The 10,205-nt window shown below is 46.9% G+C and overlaps 1 pseudogene; it reads right to left on the reverse strand.

Annotated features, from left to right (window-relative positions):
- Positions 1 to 473: 473 nt before the first annotated feature.
- Positions 474 to 1,693, reverse strand: LOC101404995 (splicing factor YJU2 pseudogene; annotated as a pseudogene).
- Positions 1,694 to 10,205: the final 8,512 nt, after the last annotated feature.

Consider the following 10,205-nt stretch of genomic DNA (forward strand, 5'->3'; position numbering starts at 1 on the left):
TCTCCTTGGACTTTTAAGAAGGAGAGAGCGCTGGTTCTCAAGGCTGCCTCTCCTCTCCTTGTCTGACTAGCTCCCCGTGGTTTGGCTTTGCTCTGTGGTTTGTTTACACGTCTGGGCAAGGAAGATGACTTAACCCATCCAGGCTCCTACGCCACATGGAGTCCTGGCAGGGCTGATTTCAAATTGAATCATCAGTAGAAATAAGCTGTCCCAACATAACAAGCAGAAATCCATGTCTTTGCTACAGATGCACCATGACAAATCATACTCTGTGCCTTTGCATGTGCTGTTCCCCCTCTGAAATGCCCTCCCTACCTCACCTATCCATCCTTCCAGGTGCCCCTTTATGAATCTTCCTGACTAGAATTCCTGTCCACACAGCTCTCCTTTTTTTTTTTTTTGGCGGGTTCCTTTTATTGGTTCCAGACGCTTTTGTGGTAGGAAGGGACGGAGCCAACTGGGGGTGGGTGGGCTCACCGACATGCCCACAACATGGCTGATATCTCAACGGCTGTCCAAGAGGGGACCGCAAAGCCTTGCCAGAAGCTGAGAGCTGCTCCAGGGATGTCACAGCCTTGAACTTGGTGCCAGGCGGGGGACAGCCTGAGCTGAGTAGCCTGAGGTCCCAGAGGGCTGGTGGGTGTGGGGACAGGAGAGAAACCAAGTCCCTCAGCCAAAACCCTTGATGGCTCCACCAGCCTTGGAGGATATTCATGCTTGTCTGGTCCTGGCTCTGGTTGGTGCCAAGGCCTCCCGACCACCAGACAACTGCTGGACAGCTGCTGCTGTCCAACTATGCACCCAGCTGGCTGAGGGAGGGAGTGCCGGGTGTCCAGGGGTGCAGGGTCAGCTGCCTTCCTGTTCTTCACAGCGCCTCGGGTGGGTGCAGCCTGGCCCTGCCAGGTGCTGCGATCCAGGTCCGTTTTCTTCACCAGACCAGGCCCGACTACTGGGGCCTGCCGCCAAGGGTGCCCATGCTCCGTTCCCAGCTCTCCATCTTCCTCCTGGCCTTTGGGGCCTCGTCCAGGATGCGGTGGAGTTGGGCTGGAGGCCGCTGGAAGCAGCAGCATCCTCCTCTGATTCGGAGTCTCCAGCAGTCTTCGCTTCCTAGCTTCTTCCTCCAAGGCCGCCGTGTCCCTCTCGTCCTCCTCCTCCCCGCAGTTCCCCCTCACAGGCGGCGCAGCCGCAGCCTGGCCTCCAAGTCCCCGTGGGCCTGCCGCTGGTTCAGGTCTTTGAGCTCCTGCAGGTTCTCCAGAATCTCCATCTCTCACTTGGAGTCCTAGGTTTGGTTCTCCAGCACCTTCATGGGGAGGTTCAGCTCCTCGTCCTCCCGCACCCTCTTCTCCTCCTCCATGAGCTTCTCGGCGTGGAAGTTCCCTGTAGCTCCGTCCTCCACGGTGTAGTCCGTGTTTTCCGCGTCTGTCTTGATGGTGATCTCAGCCAGGCAGTGTGTGCACTTGATGTAGAAGCGGAAGATGGGCAGGGTCAAGGAGGCCTCGTCCTGCACCGTCTCTTTGCACACGTTGAATTGCTTGCCCTTGTAGCTGTATTCTCCGCAGGTCTCACACCTCAGGCGGAAGGGGGGCCATCACCGCACCACGTGGTACTGGTCTTCGGGGAGTTTGAGCCTGAGAATCTTTGACAGGTCAAAGATGGGTGGATAGTGTTTGTTCAAAACTTATCGCTCTGACATCTTTGCCGCCTCCTCTTCTCACAAGCACAGGACAACCGGTTTCAAGTGGCGTTTACACAACTTCCCAGACCCTCCCTTGCACTTCCGCTGACGTCACTTCCTTCCGCTGCAGCATCCACATCTTGCCTTTTTCATTGGCTCCAGTCTCCGCCTGTCAAGGTCCGACACCTGCTGTGTTCCGTCCTAAATTGCAACCTCGGTAGCACAGAACAGAGGTTCCCGGGGCACTCAGCTCTTTCCCTTTCTTCTTTGAAGTTTTACAGCAGCTAATGTCTCTGCCACGGTTTAGCTCCTGGTTACATCTGGCGTCGTGGAGTTCTTTAATTCCCTCGTGTGGGCCTTATGCCCAGCCTCTGATGAGATGTAAGCTTTTCCGGGGGGGTGAACTCTTATCCAATTCCTTCACACCCACCTGATACCCAGGCCAGGGTAGAGCTCACCGATATTTGAGGGCAGAGGACCGGTCGGGTCTTATATTTTGAGCCTACCCAAGCTCCTTGCACAGTGCTGTCCATGGCAGGCTTTCCCTAAGGAAATATAAATTTGATGTTGATATCTATGGCATTTGCATAGACAGAACCTGTTCTAGAGGAGGGTGATGGATAGGACTGCAGCCTCTTCCTGCAGGCTACGGTGATGTGGGTCGACCTTGCTTTCACTCACATTCCCTCTCTGCTCATTTCACACTTCCTTGTCCGTTTCACTCATGGGTCCCTGTGGTGCTGGCACTTGCAGGGCATCTGGTCTGACTCGCTCTCCTGGGTTGGCCTGGGGTGTGATGCCCAGTCTAGAGAAATCTCTGCAACCGCAGAAAGGGAATCTGGATCTTTATTTCTGGGCAAGCAAGCTCCTCCTTCCCAACATTTCTGCCTTTTGGAAAGGGCAGTTGTTTTTCTGTGTTGAAGGAAATCGAAGGAAAATGTGTGTGAGGACTGCAGGGAGGAGCTTGGCCATTGCTGGGGAGACTCCACTGCCCCGGCTCTGCCCAGGTGCTGGATAAGGCAGTCTGCTGGGGGTGGCGCAAACAGAGGAGTGAGCCTCTTGCAAGGTTTTGTCCTCAGTTCTGCAGTTCCAACTCAAAGGAGAAGGCCTAAAGTATCCCAGTGCCTTGGTTGCCACTGGGAATAGGAGGCAGTGTGGTCTTTCTGGTGGAACTTGTGTCTCCTGTGAGTGGCGGGGATCCTGTGACTGCAGGTGGTTCTGACAGGTGGGCTGGGATGGGGGAGCAGTGTTCCTCACATTCTCCCCTAACCAGCATTTATAACCAGCTTTTATAACCACCCACTGTGCTGCAGGCTTTGGGGTGGTGGACACTGAAAACACAGTCAGATTATGGCAGGTCCTCACCTGGAGGAGCCCACACAGCTAAGAGGAGAAGGACAGGGTGACATCAGAGGTTTGCATCCCCTGCTGTAGGTGCTCAGAGCCTCAAGGAGGGGCCACCTCCGGCGAGAGGCATCAGGGAAAACCAGAAGAGGCCATGCTTGAGCTGAGTCTTGACAAATAGGAATTAGTTTCTTGGAGAAGAGGAGTTTTGATAGAGAGACACAATGTGTATGAAGGCCAAGAGGGATGAAACTGCACAGTGTGTTCAGGAATGTGGAGTGAGTTTGGCCTGGTTACAGTGTGAGGGTTTTTAGCAGGAGTGAAACCATAAGGCTCGTATTTTAGAATGATCACTGTGCCTGCTGTGGGAGGAGGGCTGGAGGAGGCCGGGAGAGTGGTGGGTAGGCCGGTAGAGGCTCTGCAGTCATCCACGTGAATGAATCCGGAGAGCAGGAGGCCACAGAGGAGACATCAGGGGAAAGTGGCCAGAGTTCCTCCTGGCTGTTTTGTGTGTACACACATATATACGTGCGTGTATGAGTGTATGTGAGTACACATATGTATGCATGTATGTGTGTGAGTGCATGTGCCTGCCTATGCGTGTGCACGTGGCTGTGGGTGTGTGCATGCATGCAGAAGTGCATGTTCGTGCATGTGTGTGAGCGTGTGTGGGGGACTGTGGGAAGGTATGATGGAGAGGAGCTGGGGAACCTACATTTAGTGACCTTGGTATCATGTTCTTCATTTTACATTTGAGTAAACTAAGGCTCCAATATGTTAAATAACTTCTTTTCTTCATTCAATAAATATTTGATCACCGTCCATTTGGAGGGCATATTTTATATATTTTGCCTCTTTTAATCCTTACAGAAACATTATAAGGGAGTTACTATTATCTCCCCATTTTATAGATGAGGAAACTGAAGCTCAGAGAGATAAAAATCCCGACAAGATTGAACTGGGTGTTATGTATCCTACATGGTGCCTGTGGCAAACGTCAGCCGGGACTTTTTCAGACAGATCGGCTTCTCATTTTGAATACTCAAAATTGTCTTTCTCTCTCATTTCTTTACAAAGAGGGTAATCTGGGTGCCTTTCAGAGTTATCCAGAGATATAGGCAAGAAGGATTGAGGGGACAGGTAAGGATTTCTTAAAACTCATACACTCATGTGCGTGTATGAGTGTATGTGAGTACTTATGTGTATGCATGTATGTGTGCGAGTGCATGTGCCTGCCTATGTGTGTGCATGTGGATGTGGGTGTGTGCATGCATGTGGAAGTGCATGTTTGTTCACTTCTTTAAGCACACCAGCCTCCTTAAGGCAACCTCCTCTAAGACAGAGTCCAAAGCCGTGAATGGGAGGTAGAGGGGAATTCTACAGAATTCCTGTTTGCTGCAGAGTTTACTTCTTTCTGTTTTAATGTTAAGCCTCTAAGTCTGGTGCATGTTAACACCATGTTAAACAGAAAGAGGAATGGTTGTGATGTATGCTAAATGAGCACTTCTAAATTTTACTGTGTATATGGGCCACCTGGGAATCTTGTTGAAAGGCAGATTCTGATTCAGGAGGTCTGGATGGGGCCTGAGATGCTGCGTTTCTAATGGGCTCCCAGGGGACGTCCATACTGCAGGGTTTGGACCTCCTTTGAGTAGCAAGACTGTAAAGGAAAGGAAGAAGCCAAAGGTGCCTGCGGTTAATGAAGGGGAGAACATGGACAAGAGTCTGAGGGAGAAGAGAGTGAGTTTTGTTTTGGATGTGTTGTGTTTGAGGAACGTAAATTTTTCTGTGGGAAATTGTATGGTGATGACTAGTGGGGTTAGAGTTCAATGAGAGGTCAGTGAGAGGTCAGAGTTGAAGACGCAGACCTGGGTCATTGCCACCTTGGAGGTCATAATGGATGCCTTAGGGGAAATGAAATTGCTAAAGGAGCAAGAGAGATGAAGAGAAAAAAGAATAGGGCATAGGGTCTAGGATAAGACATTTAAGAGGTTGATGGATGAAGAGAGACCAGTCAAGAGACTGACAAAACATGGTTAGATCATTAGAAGACAGAAACCAAGAGAGAAGAGAGTCAGGAGGAGGAAGAGGGAGTACTGGGTCCTTCTGTCCCCCTCCCCAGATCCTCCACTCCCATCTTTTGACTGTGCCTCCCAGGGGAGGAGTGCCTGTCACACTGCAGCCATGGATTCTCTTGCCTTCTGGACTCTGGTTGGGTTCAAGCTGTTGGGGAGCACTGGCAGGAGGTTGGAGGGAAGGAGGAGAGTGAGTTGGGGTGTATATTCCAGATCTCAGCCTCCACCACAGGCCCCTGCTCCTGTTGGGAGGCCGTCTCCACAGCTCGCTCACTCTTGTTCTGATAGCTCTTTTCTCTGTTACTGGCCATGGTATACCGCACCATTCCTTGTGAATAAAGGGATTGTTTATAGAGATGTATAGAGGATGGTTTGGGAAAAGCAACCAAGCTTGTGTGTGCCTTCTGTATCCTGTTTGGACCGTGACCAATAGAGAGGGGATGGTCGGCAGCGCTAGATGTTGCAAGAGGAAGACTGGAACCAGGACATAAAATTTTGCAATTGAGAACTCTCCGTTTCCCCAGAGCCATTTCCCAAAAATGATGGCCATAGTGAGTTGAGCGGGAATGAGACTTGAGGAAGTATAGACTACTCCTTCAAAAAATTTGGCTATGAAGAGAATGAGGGAAGTAGGGCAGTAGCTGGAGGGAATACTGGGGTTGAGGAAAGAGATTTAAGGGTTGGAGACCCTGGGGCACATTCATGGGCAGACAGGAAGGTTCTATGAGAGTGGGAGAGATTGAAGATGCAAAAGAGAGAGTGGATGATGGATGGAGGGGTCCCAGTCCTCAGGATCAACACAAGACTGGAAGACTCAGCTTTGTAAAGGAGGAGTTTCCTTTGTAACAGATAAGGAAGAAGGGATGGGTGGGTGATGAAACAGGGAGTTTGTGGAGGAGTGAGGGGCATCAGCAGACCTCCTCTTGAGTGTTTTGATCTTTTTACTGACAGAGCAGGGAGATCTCCACCCGAAAGTGAAGAGGTGAAGGGTAGGGTAAGAAGTTTAGAAAAAGCTGCTGCAAGGAGGGAAATCAGAAACATGTAGAGAAAAATAAGAGGAGAGGTAGCAGCTAGGAGGACTTTTTCATGTTTTATGATCCCTATTTCTCTCACCATGAGGGCCACTCTTTATGCATTTGTCCACTCTCTCTCCCTTCACAAGTGCTTCTGCCACAGAATTCAACACTAAATGCATCGTCGTTATGAGGTCTCTTGCCTTTGTGGGGTACTTACTTGTCTTTCAGGATTTATCCTCCCTCCCTCCTCTGTTCCAACGTGGTATCTGGGTGCAGTGCAAAGCACATGAATCTTCGTAAGGTTTGCTTGCTGGCTCTGGCTGACTTCAGGTTGAGGGTGCAGCTCCCCCTTCTAAGGTCTACAGGCATCTGACTGCATTTTGCATTTGACTTAGCTCACCATGGCACAACTGTGGCCTGGTCTCGAATTACAGATCCAGTGCCTACCTCCACCTTACCCTCTGGGCCTCTCTGTCATAAGGGAGAATCTGACTGGCTCAGCCTAACCAATGTGTTGGTTTCTTCTGGGCTAGGTCTCTACTCATGTTTCAGTCATCTCTGGCCAGGGTGTGGGGCCATGTGTTACGAACATGGGCCCACAGACACACCCTTCAGCAGAAATTGTGGATGGTGTTCCAGCAACTTTTTATAAGAGGCTCTTAATAAGATTGACACTCTCAAAAGATTTTAGTACATTAGGCTCTGGATTGATGTGAATGAAATTGTTTCAGGAAAATTCCTTTGGTTATTTCTCTGAGATGCTGAAATCTCCCTAAAGGGTAGCAAGGAATTAGCTAATGGCTCCCCAAAGATACTTCACCATGAGGTAGAACTCCCTAAGAGAAAATAAGTGAGTTTTCTCATCATTCCTATTTTCTTAATGACCCCAGCAGACAGATCTGACTGGTGGGGATGTGTATTCTGAGGCTGAGATGGTAGGAATAGAACCTGGGCATGTTCATCCCCAATGCCTGCCCAGAGCTGCTGAGCACTTAGGTAGAGAAAGGTCAAGATCACAGGCCTGGCCGGGCCTCATGGCCCAGAGAAGAGCCCCAGCCTACTCTTCCTAAGGCACAGTCGTGAGCTTTGGAAAGAGCTTGGGATTTGGAGTTGGAGGGTCTTGTTTGAGTCCCAACTCTGTGCCATATAATTTCAGGCAAATCTTTATCTCACTAAGATTGTAATTCTCAAGAGACAACATCTCTGGGTGGATAATACATTGGGTTAAATTTACACTAATGTGCGGTTGATGGGTTGCTCAAACTTTTCCTTGAAGCCAGTTCTGAGTCTAAGAAGGGTATTGAGCTTTAAAGAACAGGAGTGAGGAAATACCATGGAAGGAAGACGTCAGTAAGTCTAAGGCCAGGAATTCTATTAAGGAGATTTCTACACATTTAGTCTTGGGTTGATTATTCTCAAGCCTGGGTGTATAGGCATGCTGCCCACTGGGCTATAAACATTTGTGTCTATGTAGAAGAAACTCGTCACTTGGAATGTTTGTAAGGAGTTTGTCTTCTCATGGACTTTAAAATCTGGGCTCTGTTTTCCATGACTCTCCTTTCCTGAGATACTTGTTGACTTTTCTCTTGACTTCCCACACCAATCCTGTTTGAAAGAGACAATTTTGAACACTGTCAGAGTGCTCAGCTGTGATCCTTCAGGCTGCTGACCCAAGAAGGTATGTGTTCCCTCCATAAAGGGCCAAGCTCCCTGGCTTATTGCTATTTTTCTTTAAAAAATAAAAACAAAAATCTGGGAAGCCTTCTTCACAAAGCAACAATAATAACAACAACAACAAAGAGACCTCATTGGGTCTGTTTCTCAAGGAGAGAATCCTTCATCAAGTCTCACATGCCACATGCATTTCTTTTGTAAAAGATTCCTGACTTAATGTCTCCCCAAGGACTTTGTAAGGATGATCTCACCCTCTGAAATTGGCAGGGAAGAAGCATTCCGATTTCGTTCCAGCACAAGAACAGAAAGGTGGTTGTTAAGCAGAAATTGTCCAGTCAGTAATCAGACAAGCCCAGTCTCTTCTTCCCAAATAGATTCTGGCCAAATTCAAGAGATGCTTTCTGCAGGCAGAATTTACCCCAGACCCCACAGGCATCTGCTTCTGGCTTCTGTAAGAGGTTTTAAGGCCTGGTTGGTTTCGAGGGCCTCTGTGAAGAAAAAGGGGACTCAGGAAGAGTGGACTAATGTGGAACCCTTCCTATTACAAACACATAGAAATGCAGGATAAAACAAAAACCAAAGTAGTCCAGTTGCTGAAACTAAAGAGGGAATGGAAAAACATAGCCGGAAGTGGTGAGTGGCGCCGAAGCAAGGAGGGTGTGGGTGTGTTTGTCTGTGTTCTTATTAGGCTGGGGTAGGGCCATGCAGAGATGAGTGTTAAGGCCATGGGCCAGTGCCATGCAGGGGCCTAAACAAGAAAGTAAAAAAGCAGGGCGATTGCAGGGCTGAACTCTCCGTGAAAGGAGGACTAGAAAAAAAATCTAGCCATTGAATCAGGAAGATGCCAAGAAAGTTTGCCTCTGCCTGGGTTCTGGATGAAAAAAATAAAAGCCTTTTGTGAAAAATGAATCTCCAAGCTTACACTTTGAGAGGTTTTAGACACAGAATGTATACTGTCCATGAGTTGTGGACTTCCCAAATTAAGAAATGCACATAAAGAGTGGTCCTGGTTATGTTACTGCTAGGACATGTACAGAAGCAGATGGAAAATTACTCTGGTCATAGGAAATTTCCATTGAAAAATTAAGCTCAGTTGAAGATGAGTTCCCAGTAAAAAATTACAAAACACCCCATGGAAAGATCCCCATGAACAAGAATTTGCAGACACAAGAAGCAAGAGGGTCAGCAACCCCAAACTTGAGATCATAGCAAAACAATCTAAAAGAAACCATAAATATGGAATGTTTAAATGATTACATAGATAAAAAGAAAAAATAGAAGCCACAATGAGAGAATAACATATTATGAAAAAGAATGGGAGTAACACTGATAATAAAACATGTTTGTGTTCATGTTCAGATTTAAAAATAAGTAGACTTACATTTTAAACCGAGGAAACTTATTTAATAAGAGGAAACTTATTTAAACTAAGGAATACAGGTTGGCACCAGCTAACCAACCAACCAACAAAATAACAAAACCCAATAGCATCCTCACTTTTCCCCCAAAAAACCCCAAGGTACCAAAAACACTCCAAAAGCCAGATGTTGGAAAGAGAAAATGAGAGGCCCACATTTTGTCCTTGCATATTTCAACTCACTGAAGCTTAGCATGGTTTATACACTTCTGTAAAACACACCAGCTAGCATTAGGATTATCATGAGGATAAGAATGCAGACACTAAACCTGGCTGTCTAGGACACCAAAATAATCTTTCTATTATAATGACACAATATTGAAAAGAAATGGAAATACTTGACCAGTACGATTCCTGTGAGCAGCCCCATAAGATCATACAGTGGGAGAGAATGAATGAGGAATCTGAAAGGAGTCATGAGAGAGAAGATAGAAGTTTTTTTTTTTTAAATTGTATAATTGTACAGTTCAAAAACACATGGTAGAGAACTTGGATACTGGACATATCTGATGATCAGCCACCATCAACGTAATGAATCAATGTTAAGTTTGCTTCCTTTGCCTGCTCATTCTCCACCAAGTATTGCTATAGAGACAGTAGAGTCTACTCTGTTGTTAGTACCTGGAGCTGGGTTGGGATTGTTGTGGTCATAGAAAAAAGAAAGAGGTTGGAAAGGGGAAAAGAAAACATTCATTATTTGAGATTATATGATGGCCAAGATGGAACATCTAAGAGAATCTATAGGCAAAATATAAGAAACAATAACAGTTTAGAAAGGTTACTGGAAACAAGATCAACATACAAAATCATCAGTAGCAAAATTTAGAAAATTTAATTAAAAATACTTCTTACAATAACAACAACAACAACAAAAAAGTATGAACTCTTAGAAATAAATATTATAAAAGAGTGCAAGACTATTCTGGAAAAAAATCAAAACAATTTATTGAAAGACATAAAATAAAACCTAAGAAGTTGGAGATAAAAATATCATGTTCACATAT

This window comes from Ceratotherium simum, chromosome 11 (genome assembly GCF_057802395.1).
Source record: "Ceratotherium simum simum isolate JZ-2026a chromosome 11, ASM5780239v1, whole genome shotgun sequence".
NCBI classification, from domain to species: domain Eukaryota; kingdom Metazoa; phylum Chordata; class Mammalia; order Perissodactyla; family Rhinocerotidae; genus Ceratotherium; species Ceratotherium simum.